The sequence below is a fragment of the Myotis daubentonii genome, chromosome 1 (assembly GCF_963259705.1).
Source record: "Myotis daubentonii chromosome 1, mMyoDau2.1, whole genome shotgun sequence".
Lineage (NCBI taxonomy): Eukaryota > Metazoa > Chordata > Mammalia > Chiroptera > Vespertilionidae > Myotis > Myotis daubentonii.
In genome coordinates this window covers 34,514,055-34,532,488 of record NC_081840.1, presented here as the reverse complement: position 1 = coordinate 34,532,488, position 18,434 = coordinate 34,514,055, and the positions used below count along the sequence as shown (strand labels likewise).

The following is an 18,434-nucleotide window of genomic DNA, read 5'->3' as shown; positions in this document are numbered from 1 at the left end:
ACTGGAAGGTAAAAAGGAAGGAAGGAGCAAGTATTAAAGGTGAGGGGATGGTATGGAAAATCAGAGTTTGCACTCATTCTGCTGTGGTCACTTCCATTTCATCATCAGAGATGGGTGGAGTGAGATGTGGTGAGGTGGAGAAATAGGCTTAGGGTGAAAAGGTTATGGGAGAGACACAACACAAAGATGCAGAGAACAAGTGAGGGTTATATATTGTAGATGAGGGCAAAAGGTAGGGGTATGACGGGAGGTACTGGCTCTGTTTGTGGCAGTGATTAATATAAGCCTAGGAATAGAGGGTTGGTCTCAGAGGGCAAGGAAGCAGTTTTCTAGTGTTCTTCTTTTTCTCTCTCTTTCTCTGACCCTAAGAACAGGGATGAGAGGACCAAGAGGAGACCCTCCTTCACTCCTCCCCAGCTCAGGACGGAGTGTGTGCCGACAGGTGAGGCTGAGGCCAGCCAGTCCGGCTGCCCATAGAGACACAGTGGCCCAGAGAGAGAACCCGTGGAGTCTGGCACAGATGTGTGTGTGAATGCTACCTCTGCTATTCCTGCCTCCCTGACCTTGGGCAAGTGATTTAAGTCCTCTGGGCCTCAGGCTTTTCATCTGCAAAATGGAGATGAGAATATACACCTCCCCAGGTTGCTGCTGGGAATGAGACATTGTGCCATGTGCCTGAACTGGACTCTCAGTCACCTCTTAACCCCTTTTAAGTTGCCTCACGGGTGTTGAGAGTTACGCTCTGATGGGATGCCCCAGGGTAGCTAGTGAGAAGCACATGGTTCCCTAGAAACTGGAGTAGCTTTAGTCTATCCCAGGCCTGGCCCCAGATCCCGCACATCTATTGGTGATAAAACTTCAGAACTTCACTGGTCTCTAGGACAGGTGGCCTCCTGTGCACTGGCATTCCAGTTCACCCTCCACAGGAGTGAGCAGTTTATTGTTTACCCGTATTTTTGGGCTAACCTGCTTGATTGCTCTACAAGCCAAATGTATAAGAAGGCAAACATAGCCAACTGACTTCTAACTTCTTTTGACTATGTCAACTGATGGTTGTGGCACCAATTCAATGAAATCCCCAATTTGGGGTGTGATGAAGAAGGAACTTTAGTGCAAAACAGCTCAATTGTGATACAGCATGGCTGTGAGAACAGTGAGGGAGCCTGGGCCAGGCCAATTCTCCAGCTAGACAGCTCTGCTCTGCTCTGTGCCCGTCTGTTACGACCTGCACTGGTCTGTTCCACACTGTTTATCTGTTGTTGCCAGATACCTTTGGTGTTTCAGCTCCAGCTGGGAAAATGCAGTCTTTAGTCTTGTGTGGAAAAGGAAAGTGTGCACTCAGAGTCAGAAAGGGAGCTGACTTCATTAGAAAGAAGTCTCTGATTGGTTCATCCTTATGCAAATAAGGACTCCAAAGTTTTGCCATTTGATTGGTCCAAAAGGCACTGTCCTGATTGGTCCGTGTTGAATAAAGGCCACTCTAGACTGTGATGGACTAATGTGCCACTCTGATTGATCAGTGAAGAAGCTGATGATATAGCTGCACAGCTTTGATTGGGTGGGGAAAGCCTCAGCCCTTTATAAAGGCTGGCTCAGATGGCAGAAACACAGTGCAGGCAGGCAGTTCAAAGCAGAGGCAGGTAGTTCATTGCAGGCCTCTTCATGATGTAGACTAGAGTTTGAGTGCAAGGCCCCCATGTAGAAATGGCTGCTAGGCACTATTGTTGTTTTTGAGCCACCAGAAGCCCTTCTTTTTAAGTGCAGTGGGGCCTTGACTTACGTGCTTAATTTGTTCCGTGACGGAGCTCGTAACTCAAATTACTTGTATGTCAAATCATAAAGTGAACGAGTGAGACACGTGATGCTGGGCTGATGTTGTGGCATTCACTGTGACATTCGCTGTGCCAACTAGCAGTGGGGTATCTGAAGCTGGCTCGTAACCTGAATTTTAGCTCGCAAGTCAAAGCAAAAAATTGGCCAAGAGACGGCTCGTATCTCGAAAAACTTGTTAGTCGGGACACTCGTAAGTCAAGGCCCCACTGTATCTTCTTTCTCAGGATCCACAACTATAATAGTTATGTGCTTTCTCTAAAACACAAATGTGGACTTCCTTGCTATGGAGTCAATTAGAAATAGTGGAATTACTGGTAATGGGATTGATATTTTGGGGCCTAGATACCTTGACTAATATACTTTAAATGCTACAAGGTTGGCTTGCCCGTGGGTTCTTAAAGGAAGCTCATGCTTTTTTCCCTTTTATGTGAATTATTGGTCTTGGTGTCTTGAACTTATTTTTTGCCTCCAGACACACATTTCTTCTCTTTAAGTTTAGAGTTGAGTATTCACTTATTTCCCACTGCCACTGTACTCCTCTTCTATGTGCTCATTCTCATCTTCCTCCTTCCCAACTCTAGTTACTGGATTTTGGCTATTCATTCATCTCTGCTGTCTAAGACTCACTTTTTAGACCTATAAAATGGATTTAATATTACCTATTTTGTCAGCTATTGCGAAAATTAAACATGGCTATGCAATTATTAAGCATGTAAATAGATATGGGAGGCCCTCAAATAATAGTAGTGAGTGAATGTATTATAGACAGAGGTTCTGAATATGTGTAAAGTATTAATATACAGACAGTGATAAGAGAGATGAACCAGAAAAGATAACTCAACCAAGAGTGAGGAATTCTAAATTCTAGTTCACATGGCGTATTTTGTCCCTTACCCACTTTCTGGGAATTTTTCTCCCAATCTCATTAGAAGCAGTCATGTTATGATGTGACCATGCTCCTGGATGTTGGTGATTGATTAGGCAGTGGGCATCTGAGCTAGGCTGGGTCAGTGAGTTTATTCCTGGGTATCTTTGGACTTCATCTGGGGAAGTCAAGGAAGCAGACTGAGAGAAAAACACAATGGAGCAGCAGGAGTAGAGGAGAGAGAAATTGAGGCCACAAGCAGGGCATGAATCCCTGGTTCTATCTGGTTCCTATGTCTACCTATGTTTCTGCCCTTAGGTTCCTGGAGGCAATCCCTGTAGTAATTATTCCTTTTGCTTAGAGTTGTCTGAGATGAAGTTCTCTTGCTTGTAACTAAGGGGTCTAATAGAATGACTAACTAGACATAAAAATAACTCTGGACCTCAGTTTTTTTTTAATTTAGAAAATGACAGTATAAACTGAATGATCTGTAAGTCCCCTTTGATTTCTGTGATTTTTAAGTAAGAGGTGTGTATGTGTGTGTGTGTGTGTGTGTGTGTGTGTGTGTGTGTGTAAAATAGCCGTGGGCAAACTATGGCCCGCGGGCCAGATCCGGCCCGTTTGAAATGAATAAAACTAAAAAAAAAAAAAAAAAAAAAAAAAGAAAGACCGTACCCTTTTATGTAATGATGTTTACTTTGAATTTATATTAGTTCACACAAACACTCCATCCATGCTTTTGTTCCGGCCCTCTGGTCCAGTTTAAGAACCCATTGTGGCCCTCGAGTCAAAAAGTTTGCCCACTCCTGGTGTAGAAGGTGATGGCATGGTTTGGGCATCCATGAGATTCCATCTTTTGCCAGATAAATGCTGATGGATCACTAATGGTAAACAGAACCGTGATAAATGGTAATGGAAGGAGACTTGACTAGGGGTAGTGAACACACAATACAGTAAGCATGTCAAACGAGGCGTGTGGCCTACCGGCCCCGAGTTTGACATGCTTGCATATGGTATACAGATGATGCATTATAGAACTGTACACCTGAAACCTATATACTTTATAACTAATGGCACCTCAATGCATCCAATAAAAAGGAAAACAAAACAAAACAAACAAAAGAACTGGAACCAGAAACTAGTTTTTTGAACAGTGAACACTTTGAAGGGTTGCCAACTTCAGATATGAATTGAATATGTAAGTATTAGAAACACAGTTTTCAATTATTTTCATTGAGCCACTTCTTAACTCTGGGTGTTGATGAGTATAGGTGTGAAGGTAGCAAAGAAGATTTTCTAAATCATCATTCCAAGAAAACGGGAAAATACAATTGAAAGTTGGTAAATATTATCTCCAGAATGAGGTAATTTCAGCACCACTTGATTGTCCCTGAAATCTGCATTTGGGACAGCTCTTTCCAAAGAATTTCTGAGTGAGGAATGGTGCCGTGTCTTTGAAGCGGGAAGGATGGGTGCACTGCAGCTGTCCCTTCAGAGGGGAGTGTGCCAGGTGCGATGAGGCATTGTGGCCTCTTGATGATGATTTATGAGCTTTGGGCTTTAATGACCATGTACATGATGGAGATGTAATTTGTCATTGTTTTAGGGACTATCATTCCAAATATTAGAGAAACAAACACCTCAGCCATACCTTATTGATGGTTTATTTTTAAGAGCTATTTGTGCTAATACTTTCTATAGGTGACTTTTGTTGCCTTATATCTGGGCTGAAAGAGCAATTGCTGTTTGTTTTTTAGCTGGAGTTAGCTTTCATCCATTCTGATCTCAATTTTGTTCCCTACCATACATAATTAAAAGGCCCTTAATTTGTCAATAAGCACTCTTTGAGTTCAACCTCCAGAGGGTAGCCAGCCGCCAAGGGGGGGTGCGGGGGAGGTAACACTCCTTTATCCCATGGGCTGTCATGGTTAGTGACTAAAAGCCTTGATTCTGTCCATAGATTGCCTGGGTTCAAATCTTATCTCTGCCAGTTATTATTTGTGTGGCCTTAGAGTTACCCAATATCTCTGTATCCCAAGTTCCTCATTTATATTATGAGGACAGTAACTTTGAAAGGGTAAACAAATGCCAAACATTTAGAACAGTGCCCGGCACCTGGCAAATGCCATTCAAGCATTTGCTATGATTATTATTTTATTAAAAAATGTATCTTGAAAGTATTACAGACGTCCCCTTTTTCCTCCTATTGTCCCCTCTACCTTGTGTCCCCTCTCTCCCCCGCCCCATACTCTGGCTATTGCTAGTGCTTGCAATTAACTGTCCATTTCTGACCCAGGAGTCTTGTGCCTTCTACCAGCATCTATGAAATTAAATTAAGAATAAGCTATGATTATTCTTAATTGGAGACAGTTACTTATTTATTAGAAGAATGGGCTTAAAACTCAAGTCTTCCTCACCCCACCCAAACAAGAGATATCTGTTAGCCACACTAAGGTAAAATGTGTTTGATGTCTGATGCTTTTCTAAGCAGTGGGAAGGACTGGGAAATCCAATGGTGAACGGAGATCTCTGGAAAAGAGCCCCCGACTGTCCCTTTCTGGCAACCTTCTACTTCTGAAGAAATTGCAGGGTAGGTTGCGAGATTTGCCTCTTTTTCTGCCCCTGCTGCCACCTCTGGGAGCCCTACAAGCCAGGTTTCCCATGGAGACTCCCCGTCAGAACTCCGACACTGTGTTCCTTCCACAGCAATGGCACCGTTGTAGAGTGGGCTTGAAGGAAGCTGTCTCTCCATCTTTCACAGTGTGCCGGTAGAGAGCAGGTCCAGGTGAAAAAAAAAACAACACAAAAAACACATCGCTTTTCTTTTCCGAGGGCATCCCTCACCCACTACAAAGAACACGGCTGAGGCAGCTGTGAGGATGCGGAGCATCAGGCTCCAGACCAGCTGGCAGACCAGAAGGGGTGTTTTCTGGCTCCGCAAAGCTGACATTAAGTAAATTGTTAGCGCTGGCTCCTACAGTGATCAGCCTAGCTGCAGGCAACAGGAACTTAGGGTGGGAAAATGAAGCCCTGAGATAGAGGTTTCACAATACTAAAGAGATTATTCCAAGTGGCATTTTCTTTTATCATATTGTTGGCAATAATCCTCCATGGGTCCCTCTCATTTATGGGTCCCTCTCATTTCTGTATGTGTTTTGAGCAGAGACACTGGCTGCTCTTTTTTTCTATACTATCTTTCTTTCTTTTATTTTATTTCTTAATCTTCACCTGATTTTTTTTCCCCTATTGATTTTTAGAGATAGTGGAAGTGGGGGAGGGTGGGAGGGGGTGGCCAAGGGAGAAAAACATTGATATGAGAAAGACACATCAATTGGTTGCCTCCTGCACGCATCCCGGACTAGGGTTGGGGATGGGGCCTGCAACCCAGGTACATGCCCTTGACCGGAATTGAACCTGGGACCCTTCAGTCCACAGGCCGACGCTCTATCCACTGAGCCAAACTAGCTAGGGCTGTATAGTCTTTCTAAGAATATAAGTGATCAGTGTGAAAGAGAGTGTCTTTCTCTTGGGCAAACGCAGGCATCTTTATTGTCCAGTATAAATAGACCGAGTCTGCCCTGCAGAGAAGGCTTGGATGTTTCCACAACCCATTATGAAAGATTTGGATTCCCTCATCTCAGGATTCCCCTCTATTAATGCAACCTGCTCTTCTTGTGGCCTCAGAATTGGGAATTGAGGCTTGAGGAACTGGCACAAATAAATGCCAATATTCTGGCTATTGCTAGTGCTTAATTGTCCTTCATCTCTGACCCAGGAGTCCTGTGTCCTCTACTAGCGTCCATGAAATTGTGCTGACTAACTTATTAGCTTGCAAGAAGAGTAAAATCTTCGATCCTATATGCATTTTTTCTAGGCTTGTTGAGATTGTGGAGCACATCACAGCATATCAATGATTCATACAACCGAATGCGACACTCTTCTCAATGGTACACACTAACTGTATGAATAAAAAAGAATCTAATTTATTTCTGCCAGCTTTCTGGTCTATGTCACTGTTACTTATACATTATCATGGCTTTTCTGGCAAAAAATTTTCTATTTCCCCTTCCAAAGACCCCCCCCCCCCCGGTTTTCCCCTTTAACCCCCTCCTTTGAAGAACCCAACCTGTCCAAGATTCCCATCCTGGAAAATAGTTCTCTATTTGCTTGGTTCCATACATAGTAAGTCATTGAATGAAGCCTGTACATCCTACCCAAAGTCTGCCTGAATGCAAACCTCACATGCTTCTGCTATACCATTCCACCTTTCCATACTAAAGAGTAACCCCTAATATTTACAGACAATTTATTCTGGCCAGACGCTGAAATAAGAGCTTCATCCTTATAACAACTCCCTCAAGGCAGGTACTTTTATTATCATTTTTACACAGATTAAAAAAACCTAAGGCATACAAAGGTAGCTAATGTGTGCAATCTACACAGCTAGTAAATGGTAGTACTGTGGAAACCCAAGCCTGTCTTCTTCCCCTCACCCCTTTATTTTTTATTTATGTTTAATTTTTAGAATAAATTTCCAATTAACATTGGCATACAATATTATATTAGTTTCAGATGTACAACATAGTGCTTAAACATTTATATAACATATGAAGTGATCACCTAACAAGTCTAGTACCCATCTGCCAAGTCTGTCTTCTTAACCACTGGACCACGCTGCCTCCTAGGGAAACCCTGACCAACTGGTCTCTAAATAACATAGTAAATGAAGGGGGCTTTATTGAAATAAGTTATGCCACCCACAAAATATTCATTTTAGGTTTCAAAGGTGCCCTAAAGTCAATTACAATGAAGTGAAGATTACATAGTCTTGATTCTCTATTGCAAAGAATCAAGAAGAAACAATTATGTTCCTTGTTTTATTTTTTTTCAGACTTGTTATGTTGGCATTTGATAATGTTTTAAAATCAATGTAGAGGTCTTTTCCCTAACCAATGATAAATATTGAGTAACTTATTCATCCTGGCTTGGTCAAATGGGGACTATGTTGCTTATCCTATCTAATAATAGACAAAGCTTGAAATTAACCATACCTCTGCTACGCTTCCCATTGGCTAATCAGTGAGATATGCAAATTAACCGCCAACAAAGACAGCGGCTGGCAGCCATGCAGCTGAAGCGAGCAGGAGGCTTGCTTTCTCCAGTGATGGAGGAAGCCAAGGTTCCCCGCCTGCCGCGGCCTGGCTCTGAGCTCTGAAAGCAACAATGTTTCAATTATAGAAGCTAAACAAACCCCAGAAACCTGCTTTCAGTGGGCCATGGCCTCAGAGCTGGAGCGGCAACAAAGTTTCAATTATAGAAGGTAAATAAATCCCAGAATAAAAAGAAAAAAAGAAAAAAAGGAGAGGCTGGGAGCTTCAGTCGCCCGTGGGGTTGGCCAGCCTGAAAACCGTCAGCCCCTCATCCAGACTGGCCAGGCACCCCAGTGGGGACCCCCCACACTGAAGGTGCTGTGGCCAGCCTAAAAACAGCCAACAGCCCCTCATCCAGGCTGGCCAGGCACCCCAGTGGGGACCCTCACCCTGAAGGGGGTGTGACCAGCCTGCAAACACCCATCAGCCCCTCACCCAGGCTGGCCAGGCACCCAAGCAGGACTCCCACCCTGATCTGGGACACCCTTCAGGGCAAACCAGCCGGTGCCCACCCGTGCACCAGGCCTCTATCCTATATAATAAAAGGGTAATATGCAAACTGACCCTAACAGCAGAAAGACTAGGAATGACTGGTCACTATGACACACACTGACCACCAGGGGGCAGATGCTCAATGCAGGAGCTGCCCCCTGGTGGTCAGTGCGCTCCCACATGGAAAGCACTGCTCAGCCATAAGCCAGGCTGAAGGCTGCCAGTACAGCGGTGGTGGTGGGAGCCTCTCCTGCCTCCTCAGCAGTACTAAGGATGTCAGACTGCAGCTTAGGCCTGCTCTCCACTGGCAAATGGACATCCCCCGAGGACTCCTGGGCTGCCAGAGGGATGTCTGACTGCCAGCTTAGGCCCAATCCCCCAGGGAGCAGGCCTAAACCAGCAGGTGGTCATCCCTCGAGGGGTCCCAGACTGTGAGAGGGCAGAGGCCGGGCTGAGGGATACCCCCGCAACCCCCCGCCAAGTGCACAAATTTTTGTGTACCGGGTCTCTAGTATAGTGATACTAGTAGTATACAAATAATTTAAGGGATCCATTTTCTCTTTTACTTATACCAGAGTCAGGTATAAATGACTACCAGATGGCCCATCAAGGAAGAATTATTTTTGTCTTTTTGTTTGCTTACTTGAACAAGCTTTATCTTGCATAATATTATTTTACTTAATTCCTTTGTTATATCTCTTAAGTTCCATTCAGTAAATGGTACATTATTTGAACTTTTTTTATGTCATATAATTTATGAGCCATTATTTGAAACAAAAGGAAAGAAAGCCTTACTGAGGCATCTGAGGTACATCATGGTATTTTAGAGATAGCAGGGTAAATTTAAAAAAAGAACAAAGTGGGTCAAGTATGGTCCAAACTCAGCTCCGCCATTTACCATTGGAGCAATTTTGGTAAGTTGATTAATTTCTGTGTCTCATTTGTTTTTCTCATTTGTAAAATGGGATACTATTATCTAACCCATAGAGATTAGAAATAATGTATTGAAGGCAACTAGAACATAGTAGTGATCATTCAAGAAGTGATCATTTTGTTTTTTAAGGTAATTATTATTATTATTATTAATGTGTATAATTACTAAGTGGCTCATATGTGCGAGATATTGTCAAAACACTGTACATGGATTTCAGTTCATTCTGACAGCAACCCAATGAAGTAGGCAATTATTATTTCCCCAGACCACATAGTATGTGACAGACCTGGGATCTGAGTTCATTTTGTCTGACTCCATAGTCTACACTCCTGATAACCACAATAATAAGAAAATTTTATCCAGAATCAAATAGGCCAATCACTGATATTTAACAAAGCACCAAGGAATGTCTACATGCAAATGTGATGTCACTTATGAAAATATACATACACGCACTCTTTGAAAGCCACATCTCTAAGATTAAAAAGCTCTCAACCACCGATTTCTTAGATCATCTTGCAAATGTTCCACTATAAAGTAAATGAATTACACGGCTAATTAACTCAAGTTTGCTATTAAAATGATTAGATTCTGTTTAAGGAGTGAATTTGAATTTATTTCAAGATGTAAGGAAAATGCTGTCAAAGCCTAAAGTGTGTTTTCATACACCAGCGAAAGTAGTGGTGCCGTGTGGGGCGTGTGTGTGTGTGTGTGAGATGTTTCTGTGACATCTCTGTGTTGCTATAGAGCTATTTAGACATACAGCTTGAGTCTTACTAACAAAGTAAAAATCATGGAAATAATTTTTTTTCGAGTAAATTTAAATATTTCTCTGACTTTCTACCTTCATGGGTTGTAAAATTAAAGATTATGTGGATGCAAAAAGAATTTTATACCAGAAGTAAATTTTATACCAAGCATTTAATTCATAGAATTTCAAAGTTTAAAAATGAATAACTTTGGCCACAGAACTCTCTTAATCTGAACTTTGGGGCTCCAGGATACCATTTTCTTACCCCCACTACCGGCACAGGAGCCTGGCTTCCTTTATGGCAATGATTACTGTATTTCTATGGCAACTGGCTTCACATTTTATAGGACTCAAAAGAACCCATTCTGATATGTGAAAAGCACCAAACAGCAATTGCCATTTGACATCAATTCCAGTCCGACCTCAATGTTTTCTCTCCATTCAAATACTTCCTTCAATTAACTCCTTACCTGTTTCTCGAAAATGCATCACATTTTCTTGTTTCATTTTGTTCCCTTTTCCTAGCATGTTGTCTCTCTCTTTTTTTTTCTATTGAAATCCTATCTGCCCTTTCAGGAAGAGCTACAAAGTCATATTTCCTGGAGGCCCATCCAACTAATACACTAGCCCAAAGAGTCCTTAACAGTCAAAAGTGGGTGCTCAATTTAAGTTTCTTAAAAGAAGAACTAAATAAATGAATAGTTTTTTGCAAACTGGACAGACACCGGTGGTGTAGCAGGGAAGCTCAACAAGACTGGGCTGGAGACCCAGGCCTGTGGCCTAATAGGGGCTTGGCTTGGGAAAGCAATTTAATCTCCCCGAACTCAGTGTCTTCATATGTGAGAACACGAGTGATTCTGCCTCTGTCCTTGCCCTGCCTACTTAGCGGATGGTTGTGGGAACCAAATAAAGACGTGTGCACATGCTGAAGTGCACCGTGCATGCTGGCCTCAGCTGTTAAATACCTGGACAGCTGGGCGACTCAGCTGACGTTAGACAGGTTAATAACCAAGTGCATATGCTATTATGTCACCTCATCCAAGAATATGTTATCAAACTCTTAGATATTATGTAGCAAAGATGGTTCGTTATCTCCCTCATCTAGCTTTTTGCTCATTCATTCATTTAGGAAATATTTATGACGTGCCTACTATATAACAGGCACCATGCTAGGCATTGGGGCTATAAACATGAAAAGATTGATATAGTTCCTTGCTCTCAAGGACCTTGTGTTCTTGTGAGGAAACCTAAAACAGACAAGTCTACGAACCAATGAGCCCACAAAGAAGGTAATTTTAGGCAGGGACAAGTGCCAGTAAGCAAACGCAGTAAGGTAATGTGCTAGAGAGTACTGGGCGTGGGGATGGTGAGTATGGTCACGAAAGCCCTCTCTCGAGTGACCAGAAGGAAGAGAAGGAACAAGGTCTGCAAAGGTTTGGGAACAGCAAATGCCAACACTCTGAGGTGGGACCAGGCTTGGAATAATCAGTAGTAGAAAGGCCAATGGGCTGAAGCAAAACAATCTGCAGGAGAATTGAGGTATTGGATGGTGGAAAGGCGACCTATTTGCACAGAATAATCAAGAAAGAAAAAAGCAATATATATGGCTAATCTGCAAAGTGTCCCCTCGGGAGTTTGACCGGGATACCGACAGGTCTATTGCTCGCTATGATGTGCACTGACTACCAGGGGGCAGCGCGGAATGAAGGAAGGCCCCGGCTGGCAGCCGGAAGGCCCCAATCGGCCCTGATTGCCGGCCAGGCCTAAGGACCCTACCTGTTCATGAATTTCGTGCACGGGGCTTCTAATGTATAATGGCAACGAAGATCAAAGAATTTAAGTCTGGCTTGATTCTGGTGAGAATATAGCTCACTGGATTATGCTTTAGGATATTTACATTTACATAACCATACTGTTAGGGATGTTTGAGCTTCACTATTCAAAAAATATTTTAACATTAATAAAGGCAAAGGGATGTTAACATTGTCCATGATTGCCAATATAGTACCAGAATGACATTTTTATTTTAATATATAATTATTATTGTTTTGTTGACTTACTACACCATTTACTGTCATTTCATTATAACCAATATTTAATGGAAAGTCTGAATTAAAATATTTTAAATATATTTAACATTATAGCATTCATAGCATTCTTCAGTAGAAAGTGTTAGTCTCTCTGAAGGGACCAGTAGAAGGGAAAAAGCCCACATACACACAAAGTTGAGTAAAACTTCATTGTGATAAGTGCTGAGAAAGAGGTTCTGTGGTATTATAAGAATTCTTAATAGTGGGAATTAACCAAGTCAGAAAAATCAGGGAAGGGTTAAGCTACTCAAGAATTACATACCAGCCGTTCAACTTTAATGAGTGGATTAGAATGATTTTTTTTTTAAATATGTCAGTAGTGGAACGATTCACCCTTTTTACTTGCAAAATGTGAACAGAAAGCTACTATATTTCTCTAGGACATTTACAAAGAGTTTTCTTCACCTTAAGAAGAAACTGAATATAGTAAATGTCCACTTAGAATGATCTTAATAAGCTTCTCTCCCCACCGTGGCCTTACCTTTCCTTAGAGATAAACTGCTTGTAAATAAATACATATTAAAGTGCCTCAAATCAATTTGGTCTCTTAAAATATTTTTCCTTTGTAATCTGCTTCCACTTTTAATTTGCTCAGCAAATCGATATCCTCTCCGCACCTTTTTCATATTCAAAAAAGGGAAGTCAGCCCTGTGGTTGCACATATTGCACTAATTAATGATCACTGACATTTGGTTTATGAAGAAATGTATCCTGTCCTGTGAGCTTTCTTCTCCCTTTCTGTACACGCCGCCCTAGATGGTCAGGGCACAGTTGCCGGAAGTTTCTGAGTGCTCTAATATCGCCTTCCTCTCTCATCAGCTTTCACTCCAGGCCTCCCTCCGTGTGTCCTTCTGGTCACCGAGGGTCCTTGCAGCTTCCCGAGGCTTTAACCCACCCAGGCAGACCACATGGCTCTCTCCTAGCAGCAACTCTGTGCCAGGCATCGAACTTCCAGACTCATCACGTGGAATCTGTCAGACTGAGAACATAAGTGCTCCAGCCCATTATTGGCTGATAGAAAGCACATAAAAAAGGACTTTAGAAACCAAGGCATGAATAAGTAATTTCACGAGCAGAGCAGCCGTGTGGCAGTCCACAGTTTAAAGTTGAAAGCCTTTCTAATGTATTGCCAGAGGATTAAGTGCTATCACCATGTTTCAGGCAGTAATTTTTATTGCATGTTTCATGCAGGATTTGGCATTGGAAAAAAAAGAATTCTGCACACACCAAATTGAAATTAGAAGGCAGTGCACTGTTATTTGGAGCTTGGATGCTATTGTTTCAAGGGCATTGTTTTCTGTTGAGGTGTTTCCCCCCCTTGCTTCTCTCTCTCTCTCTCTCTCTCTCTCTCTCTCTCTCTCTCTCTCTCTCTCTCTCTCTCTCAACAGATAGTTACCACCTTTCCAGTTTCTGACAAACCCTTTCCACAATGCCTGGTACATTTTGATTCATGATGACATTAAATCAGGAGGTTTGCAGTATTAGGAGAACAACAACTTGTGTCAAACTGCATAGAAAACCAGATTAAAGTAGGTAGAGAACCCTAGCTGGTTTGGCCCGGCGGATAGAGTGTTGGCCTGTGGACTGAAGGGTCCCGGGTTTGATTCCAGTGAAGGGCACATGCCTGGGTTGTGGGCTCGATCCCCAGTGGGGGGCATGCAGGAGGCAGCTGATTAATAATTCTCCCTCATCATTGATGTTTCTATCTCTCTCCCTCTCCTTTCTTCTCTGAAATCAATAAAAATATATTTATTAAAAAAATAGGTAGAGAAAGAGATCTGGGACACTTGTATCTTAACTAAAAAATAAAAAGCATCCACAGCGCATTGGGCACAAGGTCACAGCTTTGGATGGTCGCGCTGAGTCAGGGAGACACTTGAGGGTCTGAGCTCATTGAAAGTCCTGTCAGCCTTGGCTGATGGGCCACACTCTGGCTTACATCTGGGATGGTAAGCAGAAGTTCCCCAACTGCCTGCCACCAGCTCCCTTCCTTTGTCCAATAATGTCTACCCTCATTTCTTTCCTCTAACAAGGGAAACAAAATTTTATTATCTTAATGGCTGGCACCCAAATTCCTCTTCACAAGGTAGCTTCCTTCGTTAGGAAAAGGTGCCATGATATTGATAATAACAATTACGGACAGAAGAGATGATGCGAGGCTGGGGAGCAGGCAGTGCCAATGTTTCATCCAGGAAGGCAAGAGAGAAGTGACGCTGGATGGGCAGGGAAGGAAAGAATAAGACCCAGAGGCCTACCTGCTGGGTGTGAAGGACCCTGGGCCCCTAGAGTTACAGGGGCTGAAAGCATACTTAAGAACTGCAGTGTCAGTTTCCATGTGAATTTCTGAGGTGGAAATGCCCCCTCCAACTGCCTCTCAACACCTTCAGTGATGCTGCCTGGCTCCTGCTCAGAGTGGGCGGAAGGCGGCCTGGGATTCACATAGAGGCAGACCAGCGTGGAGCCAGCCTGCAGGAGGCCATGCTGAGCTAGGGCCTTAAGGGGCTTTGTAGAAATCTTGGGGGTGGAGTCTGGACTGCCCCAGGTTATGGAATCGAGATTTGAGACAAGATTTTTTTTTTTTTGGGGGGGGGGAGGGGTCTCCAAAGGGCAGGAGAACCTCCCATTGACTTTGGGTTCTACTAGATTTTCGAGGAGTCTGCAATATAGTAGTTGCGAATAAGTGTTATGAAGACGAATGGGAGTGAGGTAGTTTGCAAAGATCCTGGCTTGCAGCCAGACAAAATGAGGGCAAAAATGTGCTTAGTGCAAATAGGCAATTAAGAGAAGGTGGGTGTTTTTTTTAAATTTTATTTTATTCCAATGGGCTGGTTCATTGTAGAATAAAATGCTATTCTGTTCTGTTTATACAAGCATTTTTCTACTGGCATATATTAGAACCCATAGAAAATCAGTCAGAGAAAATCCAGTTATAATTCTTCATGGGCCCATGCTCTGACAACATTCCTAGAAATAAAACTTTCAGAAGAAATTGTGTTCTATTTCTTCCTCCACATTCTCTCAGGGAACTCTCCTGTAGATTGCTTCTTTCCTGGATTTTGTCTTGGAACGCGTCCTCCCCCCCTCTTCTCTCTGGGTCACAGACTGTAGGCAGCACACCGCCTTACCTGGGGACGGCCCAGTGGGTGGCTGCCCGGGATGGCGGCTGGGGGCCTTCCCTCGGAGGCCCTCCTGCGGGGTGGCCTGGCCCTCTTCCTGCTGACTTCAGGACCTGCCGCAGAGTTTCGGCTCCAGCTTCTCCCTGGGGTCCCCAGTCCCTCTTCAAGGCAGAGCTTTTGTCCAGCATCTCCATTTGGGTGGAGCCTTCTGTGAAGAGAGCTCAGAGTAGCCTCAGGAGGGTTTTTTTCCGACACCCAGATAATAGAAGCTCAGAGTGTGAAGCTTTTTGAGTGGACTTTTGTTCATTCTATTGAGAAAAGCTTTTTTACTGTTAGCATACAGGGGTGGCTTTGCCTTTCTCTTTTGATCTGAGTGAAAAGTAATGCAAAGTACGTTGTTGTGTGTGAATGTATTTGTGTGTGTGTGTGTGTGTGCGCGCGCGCGCGCGCGCGTGTGTAAGGATGTAGTAAAGGAAGGGGAAGCTTAATGACTTAACTCATTAGTGAGCAATCACCTTTCATACAGGACAATTATGGACCTGATTTTAAAAGCATTATCTCTTTTTTTCCTTATCAGTACATCCAGTATCTACAACAGTTCTTCAAGCATTTGTTTTTATTACCTCGTCACCAAAGTGTTTCCTTTCAAGGGGGTCGGATATCAAAATGACAAACAGCACAAATCACAGAACTTGGTTGTTATATTGCACCTTTGTACACCTTTGGTTTAAAGCTGGTGGGGTTGGGAGAAGGGGTTTGAGGAAGTGGGGGTGTGAGAGTGAATGGGATTGACGTTCAGCCACAGATCAGGCAGTGGTCCTTCAGTGCGTGGGAAGCCGGAGGGCAGACACTGTCACTGAGAGGGCTCTGATAAGAATGGTTTTTAAGTGCTCTGGGAATTTACTTTTTTTTTTACCCACAGCCTGTAGCGTTTAGGCTCCTTGGTTGCTAGCAACAGAAACAGGCTCTGTTTATTTTAAACAAAAGGGGAATTTGTAGGAAGGATACTTGGGGCTCCCTAAACCAGTGGAATGCTAAAAAACAAACTTAGAATGGGAAGCAACCAAAGTCTCCTTAAGATCAGGCATCAGCACTGTCCCATCTCAGGTCCCATGTAGGGATCAGGCTGCTCTGCACAGCACCTACACAGGTGTGAAAAGTGTGACTCCCACACATCCTGTCTTTCCCCCACATTTTCAGGATCTGGGTTCCTGGGAGAGAACATTCACTTGGCTCAGCCTACCTGAAGGGCCTCCCCAAGGAGGCTGCACAGAGTGGGGGAGAGAGAGGGCTGGGCCTCCTTGGCATCCGTGGTGGGTGCAGTAGTGGCAGTTTCCCTTCTCACCAAGACCACACAAATGGAGACGCTCCCAAAAGGGAGGCTGGGGTGCCCTAATCAGTTTGGCTCAGTGGATAGAGCGTCGGCCTGCGGACTGAAGGGTCCCAGGTTCGATTCCAGTCAAGGGCGTGTACCTTGGTTGCGGGCACGTCGCCAGTAGGGAGTGTGCAGGAGGCAGTTGATCTCTCTCATCAATGTTTCTAACTCTCTATCCCTCTCCCTTCCTCTCTGTAAAAAATCAATAAAATATACTTTTGAAAAAAAAGAGGGAGGCTGGGGTGCAGACAGGAAGATGGTAGGAAATTGAAGTCTGTCGAGCTAAATAGTCTACCTCAAGTCTACCTCATGCCTCCTAACTTGGCCAGAGGGACTGGGACACTGCAGCCCATCCTTTTAGGTTTCTTCCCGAATGGGGCCTCGTCTTCCCTCAGACTGAGTCCCACACTTGCCAGATTTCTGGGGACCACTGTCCAAGTGTGGACACCTCAATGCGAAGCTGTCTTCTGTGTGCTCACCTCTCACAAGAAGATAAGAACATCCATCTCAGAGTGTTATTGTGGGGACTGAAGGGGGTATTTGTAAAGTGTCTAGTACCGTGCCTGGCACGGAGCAGTGCTCAGCAGATGCTATGTCGTTTCCCTCATTGTGCTGTCTCCTGAAAGACAGTGCGCATGAGCCTGTGCACCAGTTGTCATTTTATTTATTCAGATCCTTATTGAATGCTATTATCCTTAATTTTCTCAGTTTACCAAAGACTGGTGAAGACTTTGCCCGGGAATGTTACCATTCACTAGTTGTATAACTCTGGTTAAGAATTTAACCTCTCTGAGACTCAGAGTGGTAGTCTATAAAAGGGAGATAATACTTACGTTGGAGAATTCTTCTAAGCATTAAATGCGATAATCCATGTAAAGTACTTAGCACAGTGCCTAGCAATAGGAAACACTCAATACATATTAATGTATAATAATAAAAGCATAATATGCTAATTAGACCAGACGTCCTTCTGGACGTCCTTCTGGGTGACCTTCTGGACGAAGCTGGGGCTGTCAAGGAAGCCCGGGTCCCAGGTGCCTGCTGGCAGCCAGAGGGAAGCCTGGTCCCAGGTGCCAGAGGGAAGCTGGTGCCGGCAGCCGGGGGAAGGAAGGCTTACTCTTGCACATATTTTGTGCACTGGGCCTCTAGTTATTAATAAGAACCCAGAGAGTTTACAACTTTTTTTTCATTTAGATCTTCAGCCTCTTCTATCCGAGTATTATAGTCTACAAGTTTACCACAGGCTCTTGGTTCCAAATGCAACTGATTTTCTGAAGACCTGAGTAACAACCGTGAACACTCAGAGCTGGAGGATGTTAGGCGTGGCAGGTATATTCACCCTCTTTGCTGCACAAAGGAGGAAAAAGAGGCTGGTCAGGGGAAGATTTGCTGGCTCCCAGCCTGGGGCTCCATCAACCCCATGTTATAGGATTGATTCTCATTTTTCTAGTCTACCTCAAAGCAAAAAACTCAGATGCCGGTGAGAGGCAGGGTTGAGCAAGCGTGGGATTCTGCCACATACTTCACCGTTCCTCTTCCCACTGTCTGTGATGGAAGTGGTCAGGTGGCATAGTTAGGTAAGGCCTGTCAGCCTCACCTTAGCGAATCATTGCCGTCCACTTATGGCAGACTGCCCCGCGTAGGAAATGCACATGGCACTGGGGAGACTTTGGCCTGCTTTTATTTCCTATCCTTTTAAAGTAGTTACTTAGCATTCTGTCTATTATTCCTTGGAGAGTCTCTTTGGCATTACGATTGCCATGTTTTCTCATGGAATTAAATTAGTTTCAAATTCTTTTTCTCAGGCAATGGTAGCTTGCATTTTTCT

The 18,434-nt window shown here is 43.7% G+C and overlaps 1 non-coding gene across 1 annotated transcript; it reads right to left on the bottom strand.

The window, feature by feature from the left end:
* Window positions 1-12,423: 12,423 nt before the first annotated feature.
* LOC132224882 (small Cajal body-specific RNA 24) lies at window positions 12,424-12,552 on the bottom strand. Its single transcript, XR_009450753.1, has one exon. It is a non-coding gene; the product is annotated as a small Cajal body-specific RNA 24 (non-coding RNA).
* Window positions 12,553-18,434: the final 5,882 nt, after the last annotated feature.